Source organism: Salvelinus sp. IW2-2015, linkage group LG8 (genome assembly GCF_002910315.2).
Source record: "Salvelinus sp. IW2-2015 linkage group LG8, ASM291031v2, whole genome shotgun sequence".
Taxonomy (NCBI): Eukaryota; Metazoa; Chordata; class Actinopteri; order Salmoniformes; family Salmonidae; genus Salvelinus; species Salvelinus sp. IW2-2015.
In genome coordinates this window covers 728,832-738,424 of record NC_036848.1, presented here as the reverse complement: position 1 = coordinate 738,424, position 9,593 = coordinate 728,832, and positions in this window count along the sequence as shown.

The window sequence follows — 9,593 nt, the reverse complement described above, 5'->3', positions numbered from 1 at the left end:
TTTACTGCCTGAACCTGGGACATATGCGGACTATCACTCACAGACACACACACACACACACACACACAACACACACACAACACACACACACACACACACACACACACACACACACACACACACACACACACACACACACACACAGCCTGCCCTATTGGTATTCACACTAGCCCTCGTTGATACGTGTTTAATTGGCAGCCTGCTCCGTCTCCTATTTCAAGATACAGACACATCTGCTGACAGGTCTAAATGATGGTCCAGAAAAGCACCCTATTCCTTTGTAGTGTACTTTTGTATATTTTAGGATCACCATCTGGCCAGTGTTAACAAGGCAGCAGCGACTCTTCCTGAGGTGAAAAACAGGATAAACATCAGAACTAAAACATCACATCAGAACTAAAAACACATCAGATGAAACATGATACATTTTTTACTCTATATGACATGTTTACAACTATAACATGTACAATACTACAATGTGTGTGTGTGTGTATTATGTACAGTTGAAGTCGGAAGTTTTTATATAACCTTAGCCAATACATATCAACTCAGTTTTTCACAAATCCTGACATTTAATCCGGAGTAAAATTTCCTGTTTTAGGTCAGTTAGGATCCCCACTTTATTTAAGAATGTGAAATGTCAGAATAACAGTAGAGAATGATTTATTTCAGCTTTTATTTCTTCATCACATTTTCCAGTGGGTCAGAAGTTTTTACATTACACTCAAATAGTATTGGTAGCATTCCTTTAAATTGTTCAAATTGGGTCAAACGTTTCGGGTAGCCTTCCACAAGCTTCCCACAATAAGTTGAGGTAATTTGGCCCATTCCTCCTGACAGAGATGGTGTAACTGAGTTCAGTTTGTAGGCCTCCTTGCCTCGCACACCCCCCCGCTTTTTCAGTTCTGGCCACAAATGTTCTATAGATTGGAGGTCAGGGCTTTGTGATGGCCACTCCAATACCTTGACTTTGTTGCTCTTAAGCCATTTTGCCACAACTTTGGAAGTATGCTTGGGGTCATTGTCCATTTGAGACCCATTTGCGACCACGCTTTAACTTCCTGACGATGTCCTTGAGATGTTGCTTCAATAATCCACATAATTTTTCCTGCCTCATGATGCCATCTATTTTGTGAAGTGGACCAGTCCCTCCTGCAGCAAGGCACCCCCACAACATGATGCTGCCACCCCGTGCTTCACGATTGGGATGGTGTTCTTCGGCTTGCAAGCCCCCCTTTCTCCAAACATAACAATGGGTCATTAGGCCAAACAGTTCATTTTTGTTTCATCAGACCAGAGGACATTTCTCCAAAAAGTACGATCTTTGTTCCCATGTGCTGTTGCAAACCATAGTCTTGCTTTTTTTTATGGCGGTTTTGGAGCAGTGGCTTCTTCCTTGCTGAGTGGCCTTTCAGGTTATGTCGATATAGTACTCGTTTTACTGTGGATATAGATACTTTTGTACCCGGTTTCTCCAGCAACTTCACAATGTCCTTGTTGGCTGTTCTGGGATTGATTTGCACTTTTCGCACCAAAGTACGTTCATCTCTAGGACACAGAACACCGTCTCCTTCCTGAGCGGTATGACGGCTGCGTGTCCCATGGTGTTTATACTTGCGTACTATTGTTTGTACAGAACATGGTACCTTCAGGGTTTGGAAATTTCTCTCAAGTTGAACAGACTGGTGGAGGTCCCATTTTTCTTGCTGATTTCTTTGATTTTCCCATGATGTCAAGCAAAGAGGAACTGAGTTTGAAGGTGAGGCCTTGAAAAATACATCCACAGTACACCTCTAATTGACTCAAATGATGTCAATTAGCCTATCAGAAGCTTCTAAAGCCTTGACATTTTCTGGAATTTTCCAAGCTGTTTAAAGGCACAGTCAACTAGTGTATGTGAACTTCTGACCCACTGAATTGTGATACAGTAAATTATAAGTGAAATAATCTGTCTGTAAACAATTGTTGGGAAAATGACTTATGTGTGTGTGAGAGTGTGTGTGTTAGAGTGTGTGTGTGTGTAGAGTGTGTGTGTGTGTTTGTGTGTGTAGTGTGTGTCTAGAGTGGTGTGGGTGTGTGTGTGTATAGAGTGTGTGTGTGTGTGTGTGTGTGTGTGTGTGTGTGGTGTGGGTGTGTGTGTGTGTGTGTGTGTGTGTGTTGTGTGTGTGTTGTGTGTGTGTGTGTTGTGTGTGTGTGTGTGTGTGTGTGTGAGTGTGTGTAGAGGCGTGTGTGTGTTGTGTGTTGGTGTGTGTGGTGGTGTGTGTGTGGGGTGTGTGTGTGATTGTGGTGTGTGTGTTGTATAGAAGTGTGTGTGTGTGTGTGTGTGTGTGTGTGTTGTGTGGTGTGTGTGTGTGTGTGTTGGGTGTGTGTGTGTGTGTGTGTGTGTGTGTGTGTGGTGTGTGTGTGTGTGGGTGTTGTGTGTGTGTGTGTGGTGTGTGTGTGTGTGTGTGGTGTGTGTGTGGTGTGTGCTACCTCTGCTAGAGGATAATTATTGTGTTTAGGAAGTGGGTTAACCGCCCCCTCACAGTGAAATACAGCAGTCTTCTCAGTGTGTGTGTGTGTGGCATGTGTGTGTGTGTGTGTGGTGCTTCTCTCATTCAGTGAAACCCGTAATAGTGGAGGTTGTCTCTAATCCATCACATGATGGTGCTGCTGGCCATTAACTCATTATACTCACTTAGACCACTTAAACTCATTAAAGTTAATTTAACTCATCAGACCTCAGCCTCTTTGATGCTGAGACACCCACTTCTCATTAGACGTTATCTGATCTGTTAACTCTCTATTTAAAAAGGCTAGCAGAACACCTGTCGCCAACTTCCTGTGAAATTGGAGAGCGCCCAATTCAAATAAATAATCATAAAAGTTATGGATATTAAACATTAGGTACATATACGACGTGTCTTATATCGGTTAAAAGGCTTAAATTTTGTTAATCTAACTGCATTGTCTGATTTACAATAGGCTTTACAGCAAAAGCATGCCATGCGATTGTTTGAGGCCGGCGCCCAACATCAAATATTTTTCAACCAGCATAAGCTTCATAAAATCAAAATAGCGTTAAATATATCACTTACTTTTTGAAAATCTTCCTCTGATTCGTCATCCAAAGGGTCCCAGCTATAACATGTAGTCTCGTTTTGTTAGAATAAATCCTTCTTTATATTCTCAAAAAGTCAGTTTAGTGGCGCCATCGATTTGAGTAATCCACTCGTTCAACATGCAGAGAAAGAATACAAAAAGCTACTGCTAAACTTTTTTTAAAACAAGTCAAACTATGTTTCTATTTATATCCTCAGGTACCCTATAAAATGAAAACCTGTAATATTTCATACGGAAAGAAGGATATGTCAATAGAAAAGCAAAATTAGCGGGTGCGCGTCCTCTTTGTCAGGCGCCCACATACGGATTTCAACTCTGACTCCCAGTACTAAAACTCAAAATTCTCCTGTTTGGGAAGAAACAAGCCTGAAACTCTGAACAAGACTGTTGCATCTAGTGGAAGCCATAGGAATGCAATCTGGGAGCTGGATTTAACATTGCTATACGTTCTAATGGAAGAGGATGGGCTCTCAAAAAAAATATCCAGTTGGTTTTTCTTTGGTTTTTCTCTACAATATCTATTGTGTATAGGCTCCTACATTATTTAACATTTCTACTAACTTCAAAGTGTCTTATTTCCAATGGTCCAATTATATGCTTCTGTGCCTGAGTAACAGGAAGTTTACTTTGGGCACGTCAGTCAGGCGGAAATTCAGACCTCGTAACAGTTAGATAGAGCTAGAGAGTTCACAGTAACAGATCGGAGTTAACAGTTAGATAGAGAGTTAACAGTAACAGTTAGATAGAGACATAACAGTTAGATAAGAGGTTAACAGTAACAGATAGATAGAGAGTTAACAGATAACAGCTTTGGGGATGACCAGTGCAATATACCTGCTGGAGCGCGTGCTACGGTGGTGTTGCTATGGTGACCAGTGAGCTGAGATAAGGCGGGGCTTTACCTAGCCTTATAGCTGACCTGGAGCCAGTGGGTTTGGCAACGGATATGTAGTGAGGGCCAGCCAACGAGAGCATAGAGGTCGCAGTGGTGGGTAGTATATGGGGCTTCTTGGTGATAAAATGGATGGCACTGTGATAGCCTACATCCATTTTCTGAGTAGAGTGTTTTGAGGCTATTTTGTAAATGACATCGCCGAAGTCAAGGATCGGTAGGATAGTCAGTTTTACGAGGGTATGTTTGGCGGCATGAGTGAAGGAGGCTTTGTTGCGAAATAGGAAGCCGATTCTAGATTTAATTTTGGATTGAGATGCTTAATGTGAGTCTGGAGGAGAGTTTAACGTCTAACAGACACCTAGGTATTGTAGTTGTCCACATATTCTAGGTCAGAACCGTCCAGAGTAGTGATGCTGGACAGGCGGGAAGGTGCGGGCAGCACTCGGTTGAAGAGCATGCATTTAGTTTTACTTGCATTTAAAAGCAGTTGGAGGCCACGGAAGGAGTGTTGTATGGCGTTGAAGCTCGTTTGGAGGTTTGATAACACAGGTGTCCAAAGAAGGGCCGATGTATACAGAATGGTGTCGTCTGCTTAGAGGTGGATCAGAGACTCACGCAGCAAAAGCGACTTCATGATATATTCAGAGAAAAGAGTTGGCCCGAGAATTGAACCCTGTGGCACCCAATAAAGACTGCCAGAGGTCCGGACAACATGCTATTGTTTGAGGAGAGTGCACAATTTTGAACATGAAAAGTTAATAATAATCAAATTAGGCAACTTGGGCAGTCTTGATACAACATTTTGAACAGAAATGCAATGGTTCATTGGATCAGTCTAAAACTTTGCACATACACTGGTGCCATCTAGTGGCCAAAATCTAAATTGCACCTGGCTGGATAAATACATTATGGCCTTTCTCTTGCATTTCAAAGATGATGGTACAAAAAAAATACTAAAGAAGGTTGTTTCTTCTTTCTATTATCTTTACCAGATCTATGGCGTTATATTCTCCTACATTCCTTTCACATTTCCCTAAACTTTAAAGTGTTTCATTTCAAATGGTACCAAGAATATGCATATCCTTGCTTCAGGTCCTGAGTACAGGCAGTTAGATTGTGTATGTCATTGTAGGTGAAAATTGAGAAAAAAAAGGGCCAATCCTTATTAACATGGCATTTAGATGGTCATAAAACAAGATATCAGATGTTGGTGGTCGATATAATCCAATAATGGTGAGAATCATATGAGGGGAGAGGAAGACATTCAGCTCATACATTACATGTCATTGGCACAGATAATATTGGTTACTCAAATATAGATGATTTCAATCGTTCATCAATGATTTCGGGTCTGGATGGCAATTAGGGGGACTTTTCTCCACTTCTCCCAGAATTACTTCTCCATATCAGCCTTTTTTCCCTCAGGTAACCTAACTCCAGACTCTGATGGGGAGCTTGGTACCCTGGGTGTATGTTCTCCACTTCTCCCAGATTACATTCTCCATATCAGCCTTTTTCCCTGCAGGACTGTTACGGTCTGAATTTCCGCCTGACTGACGTGCCCAAAGTAAACTTCCTGTTACTCAGGCACAGAAGCATATAATTGGTACCATTGGAAATAAGACACTTTGAAGTTAGTAGAAATGTTAAAATAATGTAGGAGCCTATAACACAATAGATATTGTAGAAGAAAATCCAAAGAAAAACCAACTGGATTATTTTTCTTTGAGAGCCCATGCTCTTCCATTAGAACGTATAGGGACAATGTTAAATCCAGCTCCCAGATTGCAATTCCTATGGCTTCCACTAGATGTCAACAGTCTTTGTTCAAGGTTTCAGGCTTGTTTCTTCCGAAACAAGGAAGAATGTTGAGTTTTAGTACTGGGAGTCAGAGTTGGAAATCCGTATGTGGGCGCCTGACAAAGAGGACGCGCACCCGCTAATTTTGCTTTTCTATTGAACATACTTCTTTCCGTATGAAATATTATAGGTTGATTACATTTTCATTTTAGGGTACCTGAGGATTAATAAATAGAAACATAGTTTGACTTGTTTTAACAAAGTTTAGCAGTAGCTTTTTGTATTCCTTTCTCTGCATGTTGAACGAGTGGATTACTCAAATCGATGGCGACAACTAAACTGACTTTTTGGGATATAAAGAAGGATTTTATCTAACAAAACGACACTACATGTTATAGCTGGGACCCTTTGGATGACGAATCAGAGGAAGATTTTCAAAAAGTAAGTGAATATTTAATCGCTATTTGTGATTTTATGAAGCTTATGCTGGTTGAAAAATATTTTGATGTTGGGCGCCGTCCTCAAACAATCGCATGGCATGCTTTTGCTGTAAAGCCTATTGTAAATCRGACARTGCAGTTAGATTAACAAGAATTTAAGCTTTTAACCGATATAAGACACGTACGTATATGTACCTAAATGTTTAATATCCATAACTTTTATGATTATTTATTTGAATTGGGCGCTCTCCAATTTCACAGGAAGTTGGCGACAGGTGTTCCAGAGAGAGGATCTGCCTGAAGGCTGGGACATCTGCGGACTAGTTCACTCACAGACCACACCCACACAACACACAGCACACAGCACGCACACAGCAGGCTACACGACAGCACACACACACACAAGCACAACACATCACACCACACACACACACACACACACCACACAACACCGCACCAGCACACACACACACACACACAGCTGCCTATTGGTATGTCACACTAGCCTCGTTGATACGTGTTTAATTGCAAGCCTGCTCCAGTCTCCGTATTTCACAAGATACAGACACAGGTCTGGCTACAAGGTCGTACATAGGATGGTGCCAGAAAGCACCCTATTCCTTGTGCTAGTGGTACTTTTGTATTTATGATAGGATCACCATTCGCCGCCGTGATAGAAGGCAGCACGCCAGCTCTGTCCTGAGGTGAAAAACGGGAATTAACATCAGAACTACGAACATGCAACATCAGAAATCTAAAAACCATCAGATGAAACATGATTACATTTTTACTCTAATATGACATTTACAATGATAACATGTACAATACTACAATGTGTGGTGGTGTTATTTATGTACAGTTGAAGTCGGAAGTTCTATATATACCTTTAGCCAAATACATATCAACTCAGTTTTCACAAATTCCTGACATTTATCGCGAGTAAAAATTTCCTGTTTTAGGTCAGTTAGGATCCCACTTTATTGTTAAGAATGTGAAATGTCAGAATAACAGTAGAGAGAATGATTTATTTCAGCTTTTATTTCTTTCATACACATTTCCAGTGGTCAGGAAGTTTACATACACTCAATTAGTATTTGGTAGCATTGCCTTTAAAGTTGTTCAAATTGGGGTCAAACGGTTGTCGGGTAAGCCTTCCACAAGCTTCCCACAATAAGTTGGGTGAATTTTGGCCCATTCCTCCTGACAGAGATGCGTGTAACTGTTAGTCAGGTTTGTAGGCCTCCTTGCTCGCACACGCTTTTCAGTTCTGGCCACAATGTTCTATTAGGATTGAGGTCAGGGCTTTGTGATGGGCACTCCAATACCTTGACTTTGTTGTCCTTTAAGCCATTTGCCACAACTTTGGAAGTATGCTTGGGGTCATTGTCCATTTGGAAGACCCATTGCGACGCAAGCTTTAACTTCCTGACTGGATGTCTTGAGGATGTTGGCTTCAATAATATCCACATTAATTTTCCTGCTCGTCATGATGCCAAGTCTATTTTGTGAAGTGGACCAGTCCCTCCTGCAGCAAGGCACCCGCCCACGAACAGTGATGCTGCAACCACCGTGCTTCACGATTTGGGATGGTGTTCTTCGGCTTGCAAGCCTCCCTTTTTTCTCCAAACATAAACAATGGTCATTATGGCCAAACAGTTCTATTTTTGTTATCATCAGGATACGCAGAGGACATTTCTCCACAAAGTAGATCTTTGGTCCCATGTGCTGTTGCAAACCATAGTCTTGCTTTTTTTAGGTGGCGGTTTTGGAGCAGTGGCTTTTCCTTGCTGAGTGGCCTTTCAGGTTATGTCGATATAGTACTCGTTTTTACTTGTGGATATAGACTACTTTGTACCGGTTTTCCGCCAGCAGACTTCACAATGTCCTTGTGCTGTTCTGGTGATTGATTTGCACTTTCTCGCATCCAAAGTACGTTCATTGCTCTAGGGACAGCAGAACACGTGCTCCTTCCTGAGCGGTATGAGCGGCTTGCGTGGTCCCAATGGTGTTTATGACTCTGCGTGACTATTGTTTGTACAGATGAACATGGGTAACGAGTTCAGGTTTTGGAAATTTCTCTCAGGTATGAACCATGAGCTGGTGGAAGGTCCACATTGTTTCTTGGCTTGATTTCTTTTTGATTTTCCCATGATGTCAAGGCAAACGAGGAAGCTGAGTTGAAGGTAGGGCCTGAAATCAGCATCCACAGGTACAGCCTCTAATTGAGCTCAAATGATGTCAATTAGCGGCTTCAGAATCTTCTAAACGCCTTGACATTTTCCCTGGATTTGGTCCTAAGCTTGTTTAAAGGCACAGTCGAACTTTAAGGTGGTAATGTGATTCTGACCCATGCTTGGAAAGTTGTGATGCAGTAAATTATAAGTGAAATAATGCTGTCCTGTAAACAATTGTTGAAATGGAACTGTATGGTGTGTGGTGTAGGAGTGTGGTGTGTTTTTCAGAGGTGTGTGTGTGTGGTAGAGTGGTGTGTGGTTTGTGTGTGTAGTGTGTGTGCAATGTCGTGGTGTGAAGGGTGTGTGTAGTCAGTGAGTGTGTGTTGGTGTGTGGATGGTGGCTGTTGTGTCTGTGTGTGTGCTGTGTATGTGTGTAGTGTGTGTGTGTGGTGTTCTTGGTCGGTGTGTGTGGTCGTGTGTGCTGTGGTGGTGTGTGTGTGTGTGTGTGTTGTGTGGTGTGTGTAGATGTGGTGTTGTGTGTGTGTGTGTGTGTTGTGTAGTGTGGTGTGCTGTGGTGGTGGTGGCGATAGAGTGTGTGTGGTACGTGTGGTGTTGTGTGTGTGTGTGCCGCCTGTGTGTGTTGTTGTCTGTAGATGTGTGTGCGTTGTGGTGTGTGGTGAAATGGTGTCTGTGTGTGTGTGTGTGTGGTGTGTGTGTGGTGTGTGTGTGGGTGTGTGTGTGTGGTGTGTGTGTGTGTGGTGTGTGTGTGTGGTGTGTGTGTGTGTGTGTGTGTGTGTTGTGTTGTGTGGCTAACCTCTGCTAGAGGATAATTAGTTGTGTTTAGGAAGTGGGTTTTTTAACGCCGCCCGCTCCCAGTGAAATACAGCAGTTGTCTCAGTGTGGTGTGTGTGTTGCAGGGTGGTGGTGGTGTGTGGTGTTGTGCTTCTCTCATGTCAGTGAAACCGGTAATAGTGGAGGTTTGTCTCTAATCATCACATGATGGTGCTGGCTGGCCATTAACGTCATTATACTGCACTTAGAACCCACTTAAACTCATTAAGTTATTTAAGCTCGATCAGACCTCAGCCTCTTTGATGCTGAGACAGCCCACTTTACTCATCTGAGAAGAGTTATCTGATCTGTTAACTCTCTATTTGAATAGGCTGAGCAGAACAGCCTGTC